Below are 7,500 nucleotides of genomic sequence, written 5' to 3'. Positions count from 1 at the left end.
TGCAAGATACCATTAATGGTGTCGATGCTTACATGATGCCGTCTCCACTGATAGCTAATAAATAGTGAAACAGGGATGTTAAAGTAGCCAACTTAAGGCATCAGCTATTAATATTACCCATTTTCCTTTCTCAATTCTTTTGTTTTTACTCACCAATTATGGCTGTCTTTTTCTCAGCGTCCAGGGCTTCCAGCTGATCCCCTTCACCTCGCTTTGGCTTGCCACCTTAAGAAATATTTCATGATTATTATTTTAGAGGAGAAGAATGTCAAACAAAAAAAAAAGTATCAAACGAAAGTACACAGTATCCCAAAATTAAATAAAAAATAAAGACATCATCAGACTAATGCAAGTAAAGACATCATGTAGCAGCAGATATTCTTTTCACCTGAAAATCGTCTTCGCACTTCTTCTTGTCGTGTCCAGTCTTTGCACTGGTGCTCACTGCCAGCCAGGTGTTTCTTTCAGCAACTGTGATAGTAGAAATATTTTAAAACATTATTTGTGTGTTAGTCATTTAAAAAGTAATGTTAACTCATCAGATTGCTCATAATTCGCGCCACCGTGCCCCCTTCTCATAATTCATTCAGTTCTTCTGATGAACTTGGCAAAGTGTTTCACAATGCAGAACTGATTAATGAACTCATGTTATACAAATCAGTGGTTCTCAAACATGTTCATGTCAAGTACCCCCTAATTAGTATGTACTTGGCTATGCAGACTCAAGATTTGAGTTACAAAAGTGCTTCAAAAATATTCCACACATATTGTTTACAGTGTTCTTTAGTTTTTTAAGAGCTGGTAGATCTGCTATTTTCAAATAGGCACTTTGTATAGGGTTTAAGTGGTTAAACTGATTTGATGCTTTACCAGGGGACCACCTAGAAACCCCCCAATGACCCCTGGGGGTCCCTGGTGCTCACTTTGAGAACCATTACCTGCTTTTGGTTCAAAATTCACAGATATAATAATAACAATAATAATAATAATAATAATAATAATAATAATAATAATAATAATAATAATAATGAATTACAGTCAAAACAAACGCCAACATTAGCTCTCACTGAGGTGGACTGATTTATACCTGAAATAAACTCATCATGCACCACATGGAAATGAATTAGCCCTGAAACATGAGAAATGAATATGCTAATGCCATATCTAAGACTGTGTTACACACCCCAAAAACCTTATCTCAAGCTCACAATGCGTCGCTGTGAGCTTGTAGATCAGTGATTTTTGGGAGTGCAACACAGTCTTACGACAAAACATAACCGGAGCGAATCACTGTATCATGACAATCATGACGAAACTTAAACCTGGTGTTTGCACTTTATCCATTTACGGCCCTACATCTACATAGACGTTCTGATTTCAAATATATAGTGCTTAACTCCTGGCCACGGATGTTACAATTCACTTCGGGTGGGTGTAAGTACTCGTATTATTCCGGATGGTTCAATAAAAAGCATTTTAATCCGATCGGTGGCCATTGTGTCATAGAGTTATAATGTATCAGAGTGCAGTACACCTCCCAACCAATAGGGTCGCGTAGTTGAAAGCATGAGGAAATACGGAAAAAATGGCCACCAATCGAATTAAAATGCTTTTTATTGAACAATACAGACAATACAGGTATTTCCGAGTGCCCTAGTAGACTTGTAACATCCGTGGCCATGGAGTAAGCACTTTATATTTAAAATGTGAACGTGTATGTGGATGTACAGGTTGTAAATAGAGAAAGTACAAAAACCAGGTTGCAGTTCAGCCATGACGCTCATGACGGACGAGCGTCGTGTGATCCATGGCTAATACGCTAATATAATTGCACTTTTACGATACTAACAATGTGGATAACATAATTCCATAAACTAATTAAAGAACTTACCTGCTATCTAGTAGAGTAGAAGCACGGAAGCACCCGATTTGTTTGTAAATAAATGTTCGCCGACAGACGTTAGATCCACATGATGAATTCAAAACGAATAAGCTCCGCCCAGAGCTGCGTGACGTATTTCTGTGAGCGTGGTTCTCAACCTGTGGGTCGGGAACCACAGGGGGGTCCCCATATGATGTTGGGGAGTTTCCCAGATGACAGTGAAGTAAAATTTAAGTAAACTTTTTAATACCTAAAAAATAAATAAAAGAAAGCAAAGAAAAAGACTATTACTGCATCAAAAGTAATCAACAAACTATACCAAAAAAATGGTCAAACATTGGCCAAATTGCCAAAAATATAAGAAAGAGGCAAACATAACCCATCAAGCCGTTGTTGTGAGCTTGTAGATCGGCTATTTTCACAATATTGATCTGTGGAGTCAAACTAAATGCATCAACTCCTACATTCCAAATACATATTAGGGTTCGTGGCAGCGGTGGCCTAGTGGTTAGAGGGGCGGCCTTGATACCGGAAGGTCCCTAGTTCGATTCCCCAATTCATCACATCAATCATGAATCACCGCTGAATAGCCCTTGAGCAAGGCTTCCATGCAGGGTCTGGCTGTAAATAAGTTCCGCACTTAGTCCAACACCCTGGGTAAACAACAAACTTTGCTTTGTTCGGGGTCCCCAGTTCAAATATGATTATTTTGGGGGATCTCGGCATGAAAAGGTTGAGAACCACTGCTGTAAGTAACAGGATAGATGGGCACGGCATGGGATATCTGCACACCTCAATGTAAATTGGCTATTTTGTCCAAAATGTAAAAAAAAAAAAAAAAGGAAAATATTTTTAAGTAAAATAAAGTATACGTGATTAGAACATTCTTAAACATTCGACAATTAGGGTCTAATATTTCCATAATTGCTACAAAATTGCTACAAAACCTGTATAGCAGTTGGGGCATAAACAAGAAGTTGAAGGATACAACTACTAATGATAATAATAACTGATAATGATGATTATGTTCACATCATGTAAAACATTTTAAATTGTTGTGCCTCTAGAAGGCAATGGAAAACAGAAAGGTCTTTAGTTGTGTTTTAAAATAAATAAGAGTGGCAGCAGACCTAATTAAACAATATTGTCTTTATGTTATATCTTCCACAATCCACAAACCACAATCTACATTGAATGGAAATACATACAATAATGAATACATTTTCTTATATAACTTTGGACTGATATGCACATATTACCTTGCAAATAAAAAAGGGAGATATGAGCTATATATATATATATAGGCATTATGTATGACATATATGCAAAAAGTCAAATACATATTAGCTATATATGTAGGCATATATGTAGGCATTTATGACATATATGCAAATATATGAACCTGATTGTGGCATATATGTGAACATATATGAGCTACATATGAGACATATATTCCCTATATATCAACATATATGCACATATATGAACCTGATTGTGGCATATATGTGAACATATATGATCTATATATGAGACATATATTCCCTATATATCAACATATATGCACATATATGAACCTGAATATGACATATATGCAGCATATATTCTGCATATACCTGCCATATATTGGCATATATGTTCATATATTTCCTTTCCGTGTGGGTGAGCATACATACTGTATATCCCGCTGTGTGTAGTTGAGAAAATGAGTGTTTATGGCAGATGTCGCTTATTTCAGTTGTCAGATGCTGCTATTTCTTCTCCTGCTAGCTGCAGAGCACGTTTTAGCCAGACTTTACACTTGATTTCATTACCTTAGTAAACATTTTCATAAATAATTTTAAAGCTTTCAGTCGCTAGTTTAAAGTCTTCAATGATCAATATGTGCTTGATGTGTGGATGTGTGCTTCTGTACTATATATGCCAGTAGTAGGTAGTGGTTGTGTGTGTGTGTGTGTGTGTGTGTGTGTGTGTGTGTGTGTGTGTGTGTGTGTGTGTGTGTGTGTGTGTGTGTGTGTGTGTGTGTGTGTGTGTGTGTGTGTGTGTGTGTGTGTGTGTGTGTGTGTGTGTGTGTGTGTGTGTGTTTTTGTGTGTGCGTGCGTGCGTGTTATTTTCATATGCTAATAATTACCCACAGCCCATCAGCTTGTCAGCCTGTTTATTTTGGGTACACGGTGTTGATATAAAAGATTATATTCAGATTATGCAAATAAGTAACACAGCCCCTCCTGATTCATAGGGACGACACTCACCATAATTATATAGCATCTCAAATCTCATTTGGGCTTGTTTGGAAAACCCTCACATTTTGCTGATTTTATTTTTAAACCCTGAGTCTTCCTCCCTCTCTCACTGTCTCCCCCCCTCTCTCTCTCTCTCTCTCTCTCTCTCTCTCTCTCTCTCTCTCTCTCTCTCTCTCTCTCTCTCTCACTGTCTCCCTCTTTCTCTCTCACTGTCTCCCTCCCACTCTCTATCATATCGTTGATGACAGGCAGAAACCTTTTTTTTTTTGTAAATTGATGCCCTGCTTCATCACACAAGAGTGTCACAGAGAAGTAGTGAAAATAGCCGATCTACAAGCTCACAACGTGTCACCTTGTGAAGCATCGTGAGCTTATAGATCGGCTATTTTCACCTTGGACAATACAAGGTTTCCTCCCGACAAGTGACAATATTACAATTCTCTCTCCCCTCTCTCTCTCTCTCTCTCTCTCTCTCTCTCTCTCTCTCTCTCTCTCTCTCTCTCTCTCTCTCTCTCCAGCTCACATCTCTCTGGTGATTGTGTTTAGAAAGTAAACTCACTATTTAGAATTTTTTATTTGGTCAAACTCTGTTTTTTGGCCACACGCACAACAACTTCTTTAAAACCCCTGCTGTCCCTCAGCCCATATGCTTAATCATTTATACCGCGTCGGCAAAAATAGCAGCTCTGCAAGCTCACAACATGTCACGATCCGCTGCCATGTTGTGAGATTCTAGATGGAAAAAGAAAAGAAAAAAACTCACTGCACACTGTCAAATGCAATTAAAATGTTTTAATGGGAAACAACGTTTCGGTCTGTTAGTCAGACCTTCATCAGGTTATCTTTAGGATAGATCGGACATTTCCGCCACACGGAACCAGACATTTTTAGGTCAAGGTTATGTGTTCAACCGTGGACAAACGATTGGAGGGAAAAGAATGTCCATGACCGCATAAGATGTGTCGTTAAAGTCTTTCAAAACTTTCCAAAAGGCTTTTTTTTAAAGATATTTTTTTGGGGATCTTTTTATGCCTTTATTTGGACAGGACAGTAGGCTGACAGGAAATGGGGAGAGAGATGGGGGCAAGACATACAGCAAAGGTCGTCGGGAACGGGAGTCGAACCTGCGACACGCTGTCATACTGGATTACCAGCTTATGTGGTATGCGCCTGGACCGCTAGGCCAGCAGACGCCCCCCAAAAGGCTTTTTTTAAACTAGAATAGCACATCTACAAGCTCACAAACATGAATATCCGAAGATATCTGAAGTACCGTATAAAATAGGGATGCTATTATCAATAGCATCACTATTAATTAATCACTTTGAGAAGCACTGGGTAAATTCAACAACTGGCAGCTGTTGGGTCTGACAGGAGGCTACAGTTAATAGCCCAGTGGATTTGGTGTCTGGGAGAAGTATCAATACCACGATGCAGACATACAGTACTCTGTGACAAGTAAAAGGCCATTGTTCAAAATATACTTGACTAAAAGTACAAACGTATTGGCATTCAAATATACACTGGTGGAAAGTAACTAAGTACATGTACTCAAGTACTGTACTTAAGTACAATTTTGAGGTATTTGTACTTTACTATTTCCAATTTACAATACTTTTACTTCTACTCCACTACATCTCAGAGGCAAATATTGTACTTTTACTCCACTACAATTATTTGAAAACTGTAGTTAATAGTTACGTTGTAGATTTGGATTATTATTACAAAGCATACAGTAACCACTTCAGCCCTGTATACATTTTGAGCATTTGAAAATTGCAGATCTACAAGCTCACAATGTGTCGCAATGCGACGCATTGTGAGCTTGTAGATCTGCAATTTTCTGCTAAGATTTTTTTTTATTATTTAATACATTTGAAACCTGTGAAATATTATATCTATTGTTGTATTGTGCTTTCTGCTTTGGCAATGTAAACGTATGTTTTCTCATGCCAATAAAGCCCATTGAATTGAAATTGAATTGAAATAGGACATTCTGCATAATGAGTACCTATGGTACTCTAAGTCCATTTTGACACCAATACTTTTGTACTTTTACTCAAGTATATTTTGAATTCCAGACTTTTACTTGTAACAGAGTATTTCTACATTGCAGCATTGATACTTTTACTTAAGTACTTATCCCACCACTACTAAACATATTGAACATTGGAAATACAAATACTCAATAAAAGACAAAAAGGGGGGAAACATTACTTAAGTATTAGTACTTGACTACATGTACTTAGTTACTTTCCACCACTGGTATATAGGTGCTGCCGTTCTCTGAATTGACAGGATAGCGCACAAAAAAGAAGGCGTGCGGTGCACGGCTGTGTGGGACGGCTCTGGGGGATTCACAGTCAACTGGATGACGTGGATCTGTCTCCATGAATCCTTCTGCTGTTCGCAGAGGAATCAAGCAGTTGTTTTCCTTTTAATGTGACAGCTTGGCATCTGGCGGCGTAATGTAATCCACTTCAAATCTATAAAAGCTAAGGGAGCTTTTTCTTTGACTGTCAAGTCTGTCATGAGGTTTTGAGGTAATGCCTTGAAAACAACCTTACCTGAACACAACACATGTACAGGATACACACAGGAAAACAACCAGCTTACCTGAACACAACACATGTACAGGATACACACCGTTGAAGAAGAGAACAAATAACTGTGGGAAACGGAAGAAGGATTTGCATATATATATATATACAGTGGAGTAAATTAACTAGTACATTTACAGTACTTAAAGGGATAGTTCACCCCCAAAATGTTTTTTTTCCTATCGATTAGTCACCCCATAGAGACTTGAATTAATGGATATTTCTTTGTTTTTGTCACATTCCTAAGCCAATAATATGATGACCGGCAGCGGTTCCGGTAGGAGACACAAAGAGTCTCCTTTGTGTCTCCTACCGGAACCACTGCCTACCGGTCCGCTGGGCATCAAATTATTGGCTTAGGAATGCGACAAAAACAGGTTCCAACTTCCATGGGGTCCCCTAGCAAAGGTGGTTCTGAGGTGATTCTTAAAAATGTTTTCTAAATCCTAACAGTTTTTTGAAAAAAAACAAAACAAAAAAAAAAAAGTTTCATGATTTTTCAAAAATAGCAGAGCTACAAGCTTGTAGATCTGCTATTTTTGAATAGCCAAATAAATCTAAAATGACACAGATGCGTTCCAGGTCTTAATGGGTTAATATAGCATCAAAATCGGTTTAACCGTGTTAGCCCTATTTCATACATCAGCTATTTTATTAAACCGCTTTCAACCTGTTTTCCGTATTTTGTGGCCGAAACATAATAATAATAACGAGAATAATAGATCTACAAGCTCACAGCACCGAAGCGACGCGTTGTGAGCTTGTTCTTCGGTTATTT

At 38.1% G+C, this 7,500-nt stretch overlaps 1 protein-coding gene and 1 long non-coding RNA gene across 2 annotated transcripts in view; one reads left to right on the top strand and one right to left on the bottom strand.

Moving 5' to 3' along the window:
* The window catches only part of LOC311065435, a 2,895-nt gene extending 913 nt beyond the window's left edge, over window positions 1–1,982 (bottom strand). Inside the window, exons 1-3 of the long non-coding RNA XR_014602830.1 lie at window positions 1,892–1,982; window positions 389–471; window positions 154–225 (exon numbers count right to left, since the gene is read on the bottom strand). This is a non-coding gene — a long non-coding RNA (uncharacterized lncRNA). The remainder of the gene's footprint in view (window positions 1–153; window positions 226–388; window positions 472–1,891) is intronic.
* The window catches only part of il1rapl2 (interleukin 1 receptor accessory protein-like 2), a gene marked incomplete at both ends in the record, with an annotated part of 497,870 nt that overhangs the window by 149,387 nt on the left and 340,983 nt on the right, over window positions 1–7,500 (top strand). The window lies entirely within an intron of this gene.

This window comes from Gymnoscopelus microlampas, assembly GCF_963454915.1.
Source record: "Gymnoscopelus microlampas genome assembly, chromosome: 18".
Taxonomy (NCBI): Eukaryota; Metazoa; Chordata; class Actinopteri; order Myctophiformes; family Myctophidae; genus Gymnoscopelus; species Gymnoscopelus microlampas.
This window is presented reverse-complemented; position numbering and strand designations above follow the sequence as displayed.